This window comes from Schistocerca americana, chromosome 10 (genome assembly GCF_021461395.2).
Source record: "Schistocerca americana isolate TAMUIC-IGC-003095 chromosome 10, iqSchAmer2.1, whole genome shotgun sequence".
Classification (NCBI taxonomy): domain Eukaryota; kingdom Metazoa; phylum Arthropoda; class Insecta; order Orthoptera; family Acrididae; genus Schistocerca; species Schistocerca americana.
This window is the reverse complement of record NC_060128.1, coordinates 197,752,139-197,767,426: the sequence shown is the minus strand read 5'-3', so window position 1 is coordinate 197,767,426 and position 15,288 is coordinate 197,752,139.

The following is a 15,288-nucleotide window of genomic DNA, read 5'->3' as shown; positions in this document are numbered from 1 at the left end:
ACTGTACATCTTTACGTGTTTTGAACAAAAAACAATGTCAGTATCAAATACTGGGTTATTCTAAATGACGAACCCATTTTCGCCGGCCGCTGTGGCCGAGTGGTCCTAGGCGCTTCAATCGGGAACCTCGCTGCTGCCACAGTCGCAGGTTCGAATCTTGCCTCGGGCGTGGATGTCTGTGATGTCCTTAGGTTAGTTAGGTTTAAGTAGTTCTAAGTCTAGGGGACTGATGACCTCAGATGTTAAGTCCCATAGTGGGTAGAGCCATTTTGAACCCATTTTCAGAAGTTCGTATTTATGCAAGTGCAAATCCAAAATGAACAAGGTTTATGCCAATGAAAAGAGGAAGTTCCAAAGTTTTTTTTCCGATACTGTTTGATATCAGTGTAATACATTTAATTATTTGCAATAATTTGTAATAATTTGTAATTACTTAGTTTTTAATATTTATCTAATAGTTAGAAATGTGGTAAATGTTGTAAATGCTCAATGATGCCACTCTTGGCTGCACGGCAAACATCGACGCGGTAGCTGAACTCGTCCCACACGCGAAGGCATATCCGCTGTTACTGAGTGCAGGGCAGCGGTGATCCGGTTCCTCAGATCGTTCAGAGTCGTTGGTAGAGGCAGGACGTAAACAACTTGCTGCACGTAACCCTATAAGAAACAGTCACAGGGTGTGAGGTCAGGAGATCTCGGTGGCCAGAAGTGCAGAGCCAGGTCCTCGAGTCCCCTGCGACCGGTCCAGCTCTGAGGAAGGGAGTCATTCAAAGAGCCTCGTACATCGCGGTGCCAATGGGGCGGAGCTCCATCCTGTTGGAAAATGAATACCTGGTAATTTTCCATAACAGCCATTGTACGTGATTCTCGTTGCAGTTCCTTCCGCAAATAAAAATGGTTCATAAACCTTTGTACGGGATACGCCGCAGAACACGTTGCTCTTCGGTGAGTCTCTTTCGTGTTTCAATAGTGAATGTGGAGTTTCCAAACCCCATACGCGAACATTGTGTCTGTTGATTTTTCCACTAAGGTGGAACGTCACTTCATCGCTAAAAATTACACGCTGTAGAAATGCGTCATCCTCCATCTTTGCCAGCACATGACCACAAAATGCGAGAAGCTTCTCTTTGTCATTGGAGTTGAGAGCTTGCACAAGCTGTAGCCGGTGGGGCTCGTACAGCAAACGCCGTCTCAGAATTGGTTAAGCCGACGGCTAATGCTTTTGCGAGTTGGTAGTCGAATATCGAATTTGGCACGAAATGCCCGCTGCACTGCAGTTTGCGACTCACTTTTCGAGAACTTGAGAACGCAGAAGACCTTGTGCTCCACAGTAGCCATCTCACTCACAACTGACAGTGAAATGGAATGACGGCCCTATTGCCGCGCGAACCCTATCGGCCGCTTCTGAAACAACCACTGCCCGCCCGCCAAAAACTTTGAAACTTCCTCTTTTCATTGGTACAAAGCTTTTCCATTTTGGATTTGTAATTGAATACATACGAATTTTTGAAAATGGGTCCATCATTTAGAATAACCCTGCGTATTTCTCTGTAACAAATACTAAGAATAACAAAGACTATGAGTATATCGTGTCAAGGAATTTCTATATAGTTGTGTGATAAAGACTTGGATGAATGCCCTGTCAGTGTTGCGAACAGCCACCATATACTGTCGCAAGTTGTGTTTTTATCTCATGCGAACAGAATCGAGACTGTCGGCGTGCTTTTTTTAAATTGAACATGTCTCCTTCTGTGTGCCTTCATCCCCATCGTCAACGCCACGTTTTTGTATTTTACGTTCCGCCAATTTCTGCCATTTTACTGTTTTTAACAAATTCACCGATTTATCGCCTTTTTATATATTGTTTGTTCTCCCACAATTGTTGGTTTAACTTTTCTCTCGGCTGTAGAGCACCGTATTAAGCTGCGTTCAGCCCGCCCCTCCCCAGGTGGGGGGGAATCAATAAAGGGAAAAAAACTTGAATAAAATGATCACCATGGCGTCAGCTCTGGAACGTATTACAAGCTTTTGTACGACGTCGCTTCTGAACGCACGATTCTGTTACATGTACTGTAAGTTTTTTTCACGATGTAATATGTATAAAAAGTATATGTCCTTGTAATCTAATTTCATACCTCTCCCTCCATAATAATGAATAACAACATGAGGCTCGGACTTGCTTTTCAAGAAATCGCTGACTGATGAAAATCCTGTTTCCACTGCCGTAAATATTATTCAAGTAATAATTAACAGCAAAAAAGGTCATTGTTTAACAAAGAACTTACGTAACATTGAGAATAACAGTGCAGCTACGTAGGTGATTATATCGTGTCTCTCTCTCTCTCTCTCTCTCTCTCTCTCTGCAACAACATTTATTTGTGGGGCATTAACTACTCTTGGTTTTAAACAAACCAAGCGTATTTTTGAGCTAGCCGTGTGTGTTGACGACACAAATAAATTGTTACAACCCAGCCTAGCACCCTTACTCAGAATTATTTGCCTCCCTTCAACATCGATGATTCTTAGCGTATACTTCACCCGCTACTACGACTGTGCGAAATGTATGCGACGCCACGACGTACAAATATTTTCAGCCACGATTCCTCAGGTAACAAACCGATACCTTTAATAAAAACGAGGGAGATAGACGATATACGGTGAAACATTTTAACTTGTTCTAGTCATGAGGGGGCACATAAAATAACGACCAACGTATTAATGGAATCTTATCAATCACAGATACAGTGTTAACCCATTTGGTTGTTCAAGTGTAACTAGCGTGTTCGACTAGGTTCCTGAATAATGGCACTCGACGAGACAAATCGGTGACAATACAGAAACATAAGACAGAGGCAGCCGCGTGGCGACTGAGGTGGTTAGCGGCACAACTGGCTATACTTTCTACAGCTGGCTGTACTTCGACGCGAAAGATGAGTATCTTAGATACATCGGATGTTTGATAAAACATAAAGAGTGATTAAAACTTCCTGGCAGATTAAAACTGTGTGCCGGGCCGAGACTCGAACTCGGGAGTTCGAGTCTCGGCCCGGCACACAGTTTTAATCTGCCAGGAAGTTTCATATCAGCGCACACTCCGCTGCCGAGTGAAAATCCCATTCTGGATAAAGAGTGATTCTTATTATTATTAAAAACAAGAATTATGGTCGAAACTCTCATCATTTAAGTTTCTTCTAAGATATGTTTGTTGATATCGGCACAAGTTTCGCTGGGAAATTTGTTTTATTTTCATTAAAATAGCTTGTAAAGGTTACCTTGTTTTAAAATTATAGAGCTAGTTAATTATTTCAATTAATAAATAACTGTTAATTAAAATATTAATAATTACTGACACACGCTGTTTCAAATAAATCTCCTTATTTTTACATTGCCCAAATGTACATTATCTGTAAAGCCAGATCATTCATGAAATACTGAGAAAATTTACTTGGGGGAGGAACTGCCTGACGTCGTGTTGTTCTGTGATTGTTGCGACAGAAATCCACGATGTGTGCATTCAGCGAACGCATCTCGTGGTCGTGCGGTAGCGTTCTCGCTTCCCACGCCCGGGTTCCCGGGTTCGATTCCCGGCGGGGTCAGGGATTTTCTCTGCCTCGTGATGGCTGGGTGTTGTGTGCTGTCCTTAGGTTAGTTAGGTTTAATTAGTTCTAAGTTCTAGGGGACTGATGACCATAGATGTTAAGTCCCATAGTGCTCAGAGCCATTTTTGTGCATTCAGCGAAAATTCTGGAAGCGTTACCAGTTGTATAGAAGGAGGGAAAGTGTGTGTGTGTGTGTGTGTGTGTGTGTGTGTGTGTGTGTGTGTGTGTGTGTGTGTGTGTGTGAGAGAGAGAGAGAGAGAGAGAGAGAGAGAGAGTGACCTCACCGATGAGAAGGCTAATCGCATACAGCTGCCCCAGTCCTGTGTAACGTTTCGACATGCGAGCGGATTGCTCAGCATGTAATCACGGCAGCGCGCAATCCTGCCTCGCATCAATGCTGAGGAGTGAGCGGTGACGTCACATCTCATGCATATGCTAGCGGCGCGGTATGACGTCGTCGAGGGAACGGTCGGTCAGGGACAAGTAAACAACTCGTGACTGATCGCCGACACGGTAAACAGCTTTGGAAAACATACACGTGAGAGACGCAAAAGTATAATGTCTCAAACGTGTATTTATTTATGACAACACATAATGGAGGAAGTGAAAGGAAAATTGTGCAAGAGGAACAGATACGAATGCTAAGGTTCGCGGATGATATAGCCCTTCTGGTTGAGTGCAAGCAAGGCTTTAGAAGGTCATTTGGAAACAATGAACAGTGTAATTCGTACAGAATATGACTTACGGGTGAACGGAGCACAATGCACTATGGACAATGCTTTGAGTTTTGTTTAAGTTAATCACTGACAACTGGCGTCCGCAGCAGAACAGTTCGATTTCTGGTGGTCGAAAACTTTCGCCGCCAGTATTTGGCCGGCAAGGAGAGTAGAGATGACGGCGTGAAGTTTGCGGTCACCAGACTTGGCGCCAGCGTCCCGGATTAAACTCCAAATTTCTCTCCGCAGTGTCTCATGAACTGACGGCGTGGTGACCCTCCGTCGGATGGGGACGTTAAGTTGTGCGGCCTCTCTCGGTTCTTCTCCAGAGGAGCAGGCCGTGTTGCAAAACTCTCCCTCTCCCCTTCAGCCACAGCAACAGAAAAGCGACCCCGCACAGTACACGATGTGCTCACAATGGCCTACGTACCTGCCACTTCACAACAGATGGGGGTAAGGCAGGGGCACAACACCTGCATCAAGAGCTCGCCATGAGATACGCTGCACCATCACTGCGTCTGCCCTCCTCAGTATGGGACTACTTTGATTTCTGAATCTTTGGACACGATCCATTCAGTCAGGTTCGAATATGTAACCTGCAGATGTAACGTTTGTTGGACACATGCCTACCGTTACTACGTGTTTATCACACACATTGGTACTTCTCTGTCGGTTACACAGACGCCGACGGCCGACGACTGACGCGGGGGTGGAACACTCCAAAAGGCACACACACACTGAAAGACACTCTCCAGTGGACGGGAAGGCTACTTAGTGATTCTCAGTGCTACTCCATTCACGTACTGAGTGAGGGCAAATCGACTGCCCAGACGCCCCCTGTGCTCATCGCAGCCAGATACACCTTGGTGGCGGCACGACTGTCCCACAGTCTTCCCCGAATACGCAGTCTCTAATTTTGCACAGCAAGGTTTCGCGACGACTACACCGCCTGCAGTGACCACTTGTCCACAGCCTGAATAAACACCTTTTGCAGCACACACCGCTCTGGGACGTACAGTAGTAGTGTCAGTTAGGTTCTGGAAGGAACCGACAGTCATGTGGACCCGTGCCGACTACAGCGTAAGGAGAGCTGCACTAGATTTCTCGTTGAGGTTCCATAGCGCCAACTGCGCGATCGAGCTGGTCCCCCAAATCCTCGATTGGGTTTCAATCCGAGGAGTGTGGTCGTCATGGGAGTACTGTAACCTCATTGTGGTGCTCTTCGAACCACGCACGTAGACTGCGAGCTGTGTGACACGTTGCATTGTCGAGCTGGTAGATGCCATCATGGCGAGGAAGAAGCAAAGTGCATAAAGGAGACAGGTTTGTCGCAGCTCTCTGCGCTATCTATCCTGTGCAAGCCACTTCATCTCCGCATAACTACTACAACCTGCTTACTGTATCCATCCTTTCGTCTTTCTCCACAATTTTTACACCCCTCCCCCCTGCCCCCCCCACTTTCCTCCATTGCCAAACCGACCACTCCTTGATGCCTCAGGATGCGTCCCATCAACCGATCCCTTCTTTTAGTCAAGTTTTTCTACAAATTTCTTTTCTACCCACCTCCCCCGACTAACGTTTCATTAATTATTCAATCAGCCCACCTGATACCATTCTTCTATAGCAGCACATTTCAAAAGCTTCTATTTTCTTACATTCTGATACCCCTGTTCACTATTGCTTAAGTTCTACATGTGCCCACTTTTAAAGAAATTACTATTCCGTTCACCAGATGTTCTAAGTTTTTTGTCGACTCTGACAGAATTACAATACCCTTGGCAAACATCAAAGTTTTTATTTCGTCTCTCTAAACTTTGATCCCCTTTGTAAATTTCCCCTTGGTTCCATTTACTGGGTGTTCATTTTACAGACTCAACATCATCAGCGATATGCTTCAGCCGTGTCTACCTTTCTTGTCGAGCAATGCCTCGCTTTTGGGCTACTCCACTTCGATTCGGACAGCAAGAAACCTTGCATTTTTTATGGGGGACTCATAGTACAATAGTAAAATTATAAAATAAAATCCAAAATGAAGGTGATATGTATAGTTTGAGATGTTTATGACGTATTTTTAGAACATACATTTTATGCAATTTTCACCATGTTTTATATTTTTACTGAGGCGGCCGTTGTCGATGGACTGCTGTTTATACGTCACTGTGAGAGGACTCTTGACAAGTGGCACGGTAAGACCGAGAATAAAGAAACAGCCCTCTTTTGTTCTCCTGGCGTAAGAAGGTTAATTCGTCATCAACTGTGGCTGTAATACGGATGTATATTGCATAAAGTTATTTTTCATTGTACGATAGTTTACTACAGGAACATAAGAAAAGCTCACTGTGTCACCACAAAGTAAGTTGCTAGGTGAAACGTTTAAGTACTATAATAAACGATCTCCCATGCAATGCTGCTTTATACAATTCAGTATGCACTTTACAGGTTGCATACGGTGTTTCACTCTCCTGGAATTATCCCGCCACAAAACAGTAGATATTAGATCTCTCCGAAACTTAACACCAGAAATGACGGAAAGATATGACATCCCAGATCGTTACAAAGGAATTGTCCCAATTTGCTCTTCCCCTACAATTAAATAAGAGGAAATGAAAGAGTTGCGCGACACAAGATACCCAAATAAATCTACAGCCTAGTTCTAAATGTAAGTCATGAGTGTCGTGACATCAGTAGTGGTAAAAGTAGTTGGACTAAACTGATAAAGGAAACTATTGTAGCAGGATTAAATAAACTCCTCTTGCTTCGTGAGTCTCCATCTAAAACGTAAGAGCTTGAACAGAAAAAATATGGAAAAGTCAAAACTAGAAAAATCATAGATTCACTAAAAGCTGAAGTTTCTCAGCAGTCAGACGCAGATGAATCACAAACTCCTGAACCTAACCAAGACATTTTAGAATATTTTAAAAACACCACTCACTTCTCATCAGCATAGAAACTCTAAAACTCAGATCCTCACTCCACTGCCGCAACATTAGTCTATTGCAAGAACTCCAAGTCATTTTAATGCAACGAAACACATGATTTCAGCGACAAAAGACTTGGCATGAAAGGGATTATAAACGAGTATACCGGGAAGAAAGACGGGTCATCCCCTTCAGGAAGAAACTATAAATTTAGTAACTGCATTACCTGCGGGGAGAAGTTTGGCAACAAATGCTAGAAAAAAAGGAGAAAAAAAGATTGTGACATTTAGCAAGCACGGAAAAAAAGAACAAAGGTAGAGGAAAGTAATACTGTACGATCAGAGAAACTCTGTCCTCATTTCAAGGACTCACAACCTACCAGCAAGACAGGTTTATTTATAGTCTACCAGGAAACACAAAACAGCCCGAAAGCAACAAAAACTGGATTTCTCTGTAAATTAGTCATTTGTCATCCAAGATGAGGTTCCCAGGTTTCACCGGAACAAAACCGGGCCACCCTACGCCCTTTCCTTTCCTACTACGCCTAAATTGCAGTTTCCGATTGTTTGAAGTACGATACAGTCGTAGTTCACTTGTTTCAGATAGGTAAAAATGTTTGCCAAAGACAAATCTCAAAATCTAGCTAAAATAATTTACCGATAAAACTGGCCAGGTACGAGTTGGTCATGCGCTGTGAGAATTCCGTAAAACCTTAGTTATGTAGGGTTGGGTTGTTTGGGGGAGGAGACCAGACAGCGAGGTCATCAGTCTCATCGGATTAGGAAAGGACGGGGAAAGAAGTCGGCCGCACCCTTTGAAAGGAACCATCCCGGCATTTGCCTGGAGCGATTTAGGGAAACCACGGAAAACCTAAATCAGGATAGCCAGACACGGGATTGAACCGTCGTTCTCCCGAATGCGAGTCCAGTATCTAACCACTCGCCACCTCGCTCGGTTTAGTTATGTACACAGGTAATTCGTCCACCCCTGGAATCGAAAATTTTGGCAAGTTTTGCCTGTTATCGATACATACTGGGTAACGGGAATGTCTTAATTTCAATTTGTTTCCTGAATATGGCTCAACAAGCTGAAAACTAGTAAGGAATAAACAGAAATCAGTAAACCAAAAACAGTTTGCTTGTTATTCAGCCTTAAATATGGAACTGTTCCACCAAGAAGAGACGGAAGAATTCAGAAATAGTTTAAATTTTAAGTTTGAAATAGGACAAGAAATGTCAAAAGAAATTCTTTCGCGGGATATAATTAAAAATTAACAATTTCCTTATCTTTTTCTATACTTGCACTGTGAAACCTTGATTCTTGCCGAATTTCATGATTCTAGCTGAATGGAAAGTATCCCATAGGTTTTAATGAGTGACTTTACCAGTATCAAAATATGTGACATAAACGACCGTATCTTTTGAGTCAATTGACTTGGAAGATTCAATTTTTTATACCAACAAGGGACCACAAAACTTAGTAAGTGAAATAAATTTCAACTTTACAAGCCTATCCGTTTCTGGGAAAAAAGTTTTTTTAACTGTCCGACAGAGAGACAAGCAGACAATAAAGTGATCCTTTAAGGAATCTGTTTCTACAGATTGAGGTAATGACTTTTCAAAATCGGAAAAACTTTACAAATTTATGCAGTCATCTAGAACATTTTAGAATAAATGCAGAATGGCGGTTTTTTTGTAACATCTCATGGAAAGAGGCCATCCGATGGCGTAGGGGGAAGTGTCAAGAGCTGGAGGAAGTCCTCCATCGTCCAAGCCAAGATCAAATAACCACGCCTTCTGAATTTTAATAGTCGACAGCATCAGGTTTGACAACTGTTACGTTCCAAATGAGTGCGAAACTGAATAAGTGCTGGTCCTAGGGTCGAGCATGCACCCTAAAAACCCAGGCGTGTGTTCCACTTTCGTAGTCAAAAATGTTGAGACAGACATATTGACTTGCAACAGAGGCTGCGGAGCTAACGACACGCAAACAGACACAGCCAGGCAGCCCTTGAGACCTGCTGGTGACCCCGACTAGCTGCGATGGCGCTCCCCATGCTGAGTGGCTGGCGGCAGACCACTGCAACCTCAGTACAGCGTGAGCGTAAATATTTAATATTTACTTATTTTTTCCACGTTTCAGACAAGGATTTCCATAAAAATTTAAAACAGGAATAAATACGTAATAAAAAGAGATTCAAGCTTACTTACGTATTATGACAATGGTTTTTACGCTTAAAACATGAATAAGACGTTTTCAAAAGTTGTATTAATTATTGCTACGTTATTGTTATAATGCAATATTATACCTCCATGAACAAGAGACATTCAGCTTCAAAATGAATCGTAGTTTCTGAAATCCGATATAAGGTTCGTGAGTTACACGGTAGATAGATTTCTGCATTCGAAAAAAAACGCAAACTTAACACTGAATCTAGTAAAAATGTTAAGATAACTACGAAAGGGTCTTGTTTTTTATTTTAATTGCAACATGTAAAAAGTATTACTGATTTAAAAAAATAGGAACACAGTTTTCTCATTTTTCGTGCGATTTCAGATGGAGCAGCCCTTTCAGGTTCTATATGTCCATAAATTCGCTCCAGATTTGATTTCGAGAACACGTACCAATGGGCTGACTGTGGTGACCGCAGTACGACGCATGCTTACGGTATAACAGCGGCTCTGATACTCCACTGCTCCGTCTTCAGGCGGGCACGTCTGTGCCGCACCCCTCTGCAGCTTCATTTCCCCTCACAGCGCGACGGTCCCGGTAAGCAGGGGAGGCCGAAGGGTTGCCTGCAAGCGAGGGGCTGTTCGCCGTCTGCCCGCGTGCTGCACGTCCCAACGCAGTGGAGAAAATACCGCGAACTTACCTGACTTCTGTTCAAGCTTCAGACTTGTACATAAAACTCTGCTGGATCTAATAATATTCCGAATATTTCACTGCGCTATCTGTAATATCCCCCCCATGAACCATGGACCTTGCCGTTGGTGGGGAGGCTTGCGTGCCTCAGCGATAGAGATAGCCGTACCGTAGGTGCAACCACAACGGAGGGGTATCTGTTGAGAGGCCAGACAAACGTGTGGTTCCTGAAGAGGGGCAGCAGCCTTTTCAGTAGTTGCAAGGGCAACAGTCTGGATGATTGACTGATCTGGCCTTGTAACAATAACCAAAACCGCCTTGCTGTGCTGGTACTGCGAACGGCTGAAAGCAAGGGGAAACTACAGCCGTAATTTTTCTCGAGGGCATGCAGCTTTACTGTATGATTACATGGTGATGGCGTCCTCTTGGGTAAAATATTCCGGAGGTAAAATAGTCCCCCATTCGGATCTCCGGGCGGGGACTACTCAAGAGGATGTCGTTATCAGGAGAAAGAAAACTGGCGTTCTACGGATCGGAGCGTGGAATGTCAGATCCCTTAATCGGGCAGGTAGGTTAGAAAATTTAAAAAGGGAAATGGATAGGTTAAAGTTAGATATAGTGGGAATTAGTGAAGTTTGGTGGCAGGAGGAACAAGACTTTTGGTCAGGTGAATACAGGGTTATAAACACAAAATCAAATAGGGGTAATGCAGGAGTAGGTTTAATAATGAATAGGAAAATAGGAAAGCCGGTAAGCTACTACAAACAGCATAGAGAACGTATTATTGTGGCCAAGATAGAAACGAAGCCCACACCTACTACAGTAGTACAAGTTTATATGCCAACTAGCTCTGCAGATGACGAAGAAATTGAAGAAATGTATGATGAAATAAAAGAAATTATTCAGATTGTGAAGGGAGACGAAAATTTAATAGTCATGGGTGACTGGAATTCGAGTGTAGGAAAAGAGAGAGAAGGAAACGTAGTAGGTGAATATGGATTGGGGGACAGAAATGAAAGAGGAAGCCGCCTGGTAGAATTTTGCACAGAGCACAACATAATCATAACTAACACTTGGTTTAAGAATCATGAAAGAAGGTTGTATTCATGGAAGAACCCTGGAGATAGTAAAAGGTATCAGATAGATTATATAATGGTAAGACAGAGATTTAGGAACCAGGTTTTAAATTGTAAGACATTTCCAGGGGCAGATGTGGACTCTGACCACAATCTATTGGCTATGACCTGTAGATTAAAACTGAAGAAACTGCAAAAAGGTGGGAATTTAAGGAGATGGGACCTGGATAAACTAAAAGAACCAGAGGTTGTACAGAGATTCAGGGAGAGCATAAGGGAGCAATTGACAGGAATGGGGGAAATAAATACAGTAGAAGAAGAATGGGTAGCTTTGAGGGATGAAGTAGTGAAGGCAGCAGAGGATCAAGTAGGTAAAAAGACGAGGGCTAGTAGAAATCCTTGGGTAACAGAAGAAATATTGAATTTAATTGATGAAAGGAGAAAATATAAAAATGCAGTAAGTGAAACAGGCAAAAAGGAATACAAACGTCTCAAAAATGAGATCGACAGGACGTGCAAAATGGCTAAGCAGGGATGGCTAGAGGACAAATGTAAGGATGTAGAGGCTTATCTCACTAGGGGTAAGATAGATACCGCCTACAGGAAAATTAAAGAGACCTTTGGAGATAAGAGAACGACTTGTATGAATATCAAGAGCTCAGATGGAAACCCAGTTCTAAGCAAAGAAGGGAAAGCAGAAAGGTGGAAGGAGTATATAGAGGGTCTATACAAGGGCGATGTACTTGAGGACAATATTATGGAAATGGAAGAGGATGTAGATGAAGATGAAATGGCAGATAAGATACTGCGTGAAGAGTTTGACAGAGCACTGAAAGACCTGAGTCGAAACAAGGCCCCCGGAGTAGACAACATTCCATTAGAACTACTGACAGCCTTGGGAGAGCCAGTCCTGACAAAACTCTACCATCTGGTGAGCAAGAAGTATGAAACAGGCGAAATACCCTCAGACTTCAAGAAGAATATAATAATTCCAATCCCAAAGAAAGCAGGTGTTGACAGATGTGAAAATTACCGAACTATCAGCTTAATAAGTCACAGCTGCAAAATACTAACACGAATTCTTTACAGACGAATGGAAAAACTAGTAGAAGCCAACCTCGGGGAAGATCAGTTTGGATTCCGTAGAAACACTGGAACACGTGAGGCAATACTGACCTTACGACTTACCTTAGAAGAAAGATTAAGGAAAGGCAAACCTACGTTTCTAGCATTTGTAGACTTAGAGAAAGCTTTTGACAATGTCGACTGGAATGCTCTCTTTCAAATTCTGAAGGTGGCAGGGGTAAAATACAGGGAGCGAAAGGCTATTTACAATTTGTACAGAAACCAGATGGCAGTTGTAAGAGTCGAGGGACATGAAAGGGAAGCAGTGGTTGGGAAGGGAGTAAGACAGGGTTGTAGCCTCTCCCCGATGTTGTTCAATCTGTATATTGAGCAAGCAGTAAAGGAAACAAAAGAAAAATTCGGAGTAGGTATTAAAATTCATGGAGAAGAAATAAAAACTTTGAGGTTCGATGATGACATTGTAATTCTGTCAGAGACAGCAAAGGACTTGGAAGAGGATGGACGATAAATAGTTTGGACAAGAAGAGAATAGAAGCTTTCGAAATGTGGTGCTACAGAAGAATGCTGAAGATTAGATGTGTAGATCACATAACTAATGAGGAAGTATTGAATAGGATTGGGGAGAAGAGAAGTTTGTGGCACAACTTGACCAGAAGAAGGGATCGGTTGGTAGGACATGTTCTGAGGCATCAAGGGATCACCAATTTAGTATTGGAGGGCAGCGTGGAGGGTAAAAATCGTAGAGGGAGACCAAGAGATGAATACACTAAGCAGATTCAGAAGGATGTAGGTTGCAGTAGGTACGGGGAGATGAAAAAGCTTGCACAGGATAGAGTAGCATGGAGAGCTGCATCAAACCAGTCTCAGGACTGAAGACCACAACAACAACAACAACAATCTGTAATATTAACTTTACGAATTTCGGAGACATATATTATCAACTACCGATGCCCAAACCAGTCGGCAGTGGAGTATATCGAGCAACTCAGCTATCATACGCATAGAGTCCTGGTGAATGTGATGAGAGCGACACACACTGAAACGTCGCAAAAAAGAAAAAAAAATGGTTCAAATGACTCTGAGCGCTATGGGACTTAACTTCTGAGGTCATCAGTCCCCTAGAACTTACAACTACTTAAACCTAACTAACCTAAGAACATCACACACACCCATGCCCGAGGCAGGATTCGAACCTGCGACCGTAGCGGTCGCGTGGTTCCAAACTGTAGCACCTAGAACCACTCCGACCGGCAAACGTCGCAAAATTTCGAAGCAGCCACCAGGATGGTAGTTAAAAAAAAAAAAAAAAAAAAAAGACTTCGACAGTAGTATACGGCTCGAAGGCCTACATTCACAAGTAGTCATACTGTTGTTGGGAAACAGTTTGTATCCAGGGGTCTAAGCTGCACCTATATTCAATTTAAGTGCTTGTTCATAAATACGACGTAGCTTACGTCGTTTCATTCATGTGTTTTTGCTCTGCTTAGAGTTATTTTAGTCATCCCTATCTATCCAATCCGCAACACATGGTCTCGTGGTAGCGTTCTCGCTTCCTGAGCACGAGGTCCCGGGTTCTAAGGAACAACAATAAGGGAAAAACGAAAAAGGAAAATATAAAAACGAAAACATATAAAATGACAGTAATATTAACCAACACTAGGAATATAATAGTTTAATAGAATAAAATGTCTATTTTTAATGTATCGTTGTTAATATATATATATATATATATATATATATATGGTTACAAAAAAAAATCGATTCCCGGCGGGGTCAGGGATTTTCACCTGCCTCGTGATGATTGGGTGGTTTTGTGTCGTCTTCATCATCATGATTCACCTCATTATGTGTCATCATCATCATCATCATCATCATCATCATCATCTATCTCTCCACATTTGACCATCGCCGGGGAGGCAAAACTAGAAAAACTGTATCGTAAATTTCGTAGCAAAATTATGAGATAAAAACACTGTAATTACAACCAATGTGACGTAAAAAGACGACCGGCTTGTAGCGCTGGAGTTGCCCAGCTGTCAGACGGCGACAACTCTGTGTGTGTGTGTGTGTGTGTGTGTGTGTGTGTGTGTGTGTGTGTGTGTGTGCGCGCACTCAGCCCACGAGTAGGTAATATCGGGCATGACTGAACCCGGTGGCGCGAGAAAATAAGTGAATAAATGAAATGACACAGTCCAGTTCTACACCGCCCACTGCATACACGGAAATGTTTCCTCACTACAGGATTGGAATAATGTTTGCTTTATACACAGAGGTGACAAAACTCTTGGGCTAACTCCTAATAGCGTCTCGGATCTCCTTTTTCAGGCGTAGTGGAGCGAATCGCCGTTAAATGGACTCAACACGTCGTTGGAAGTGCCCTGCGGAAATATTAAGCCATTCTACCTCTATAGCCTTGCACAATTGCGAAAGTGTTGTCGCTGTAGAAGTGTGTGCACGAACTGGCCTCTCAATTACGTCACATAAATGTCAGATAGAATTCATGTCGGATGATATGGACGGACAAATCATTCGTTCAAATATCCAACACGTTCTTCAAACCAGCCGCGAACTGCACTGCCGTCCAATGAGATGGGGTATTGTCATCTATAGAAATTTTATACTTGTTTGGGGACATGAAGTCGACGAGTGGCCCCAAATGATTGGTTAAGCTGGACCACAGAACACACTGCATTCCACGTAACCACAGCCCGCACCATTATGGGGCCACCTGCATCTCGTACAGTGGCTTGTTGAGAACCCGAGTCCATGGCTTCACTCAAACCCTACCATCAGCTCCTACCAATTGAAATCGGAACTCGTATGACGAGGCCAGAGTTCCCGGTCGTCACGAGCCCAGGCGACGTCGTGCTGTTAGCAGAGCCACTCGCGTGGATCGTCTGGCGCCATAGTGTCGTGTTGCTTGTCTGTTAGCAATTTTTGCTTTCGGTCGCTAAGTAATTTCCTAACCGTTTCCGAAATGTAATATCCTATGTGTCTAGCATCAACTACAATTCCGCGTTCAACATCTTTT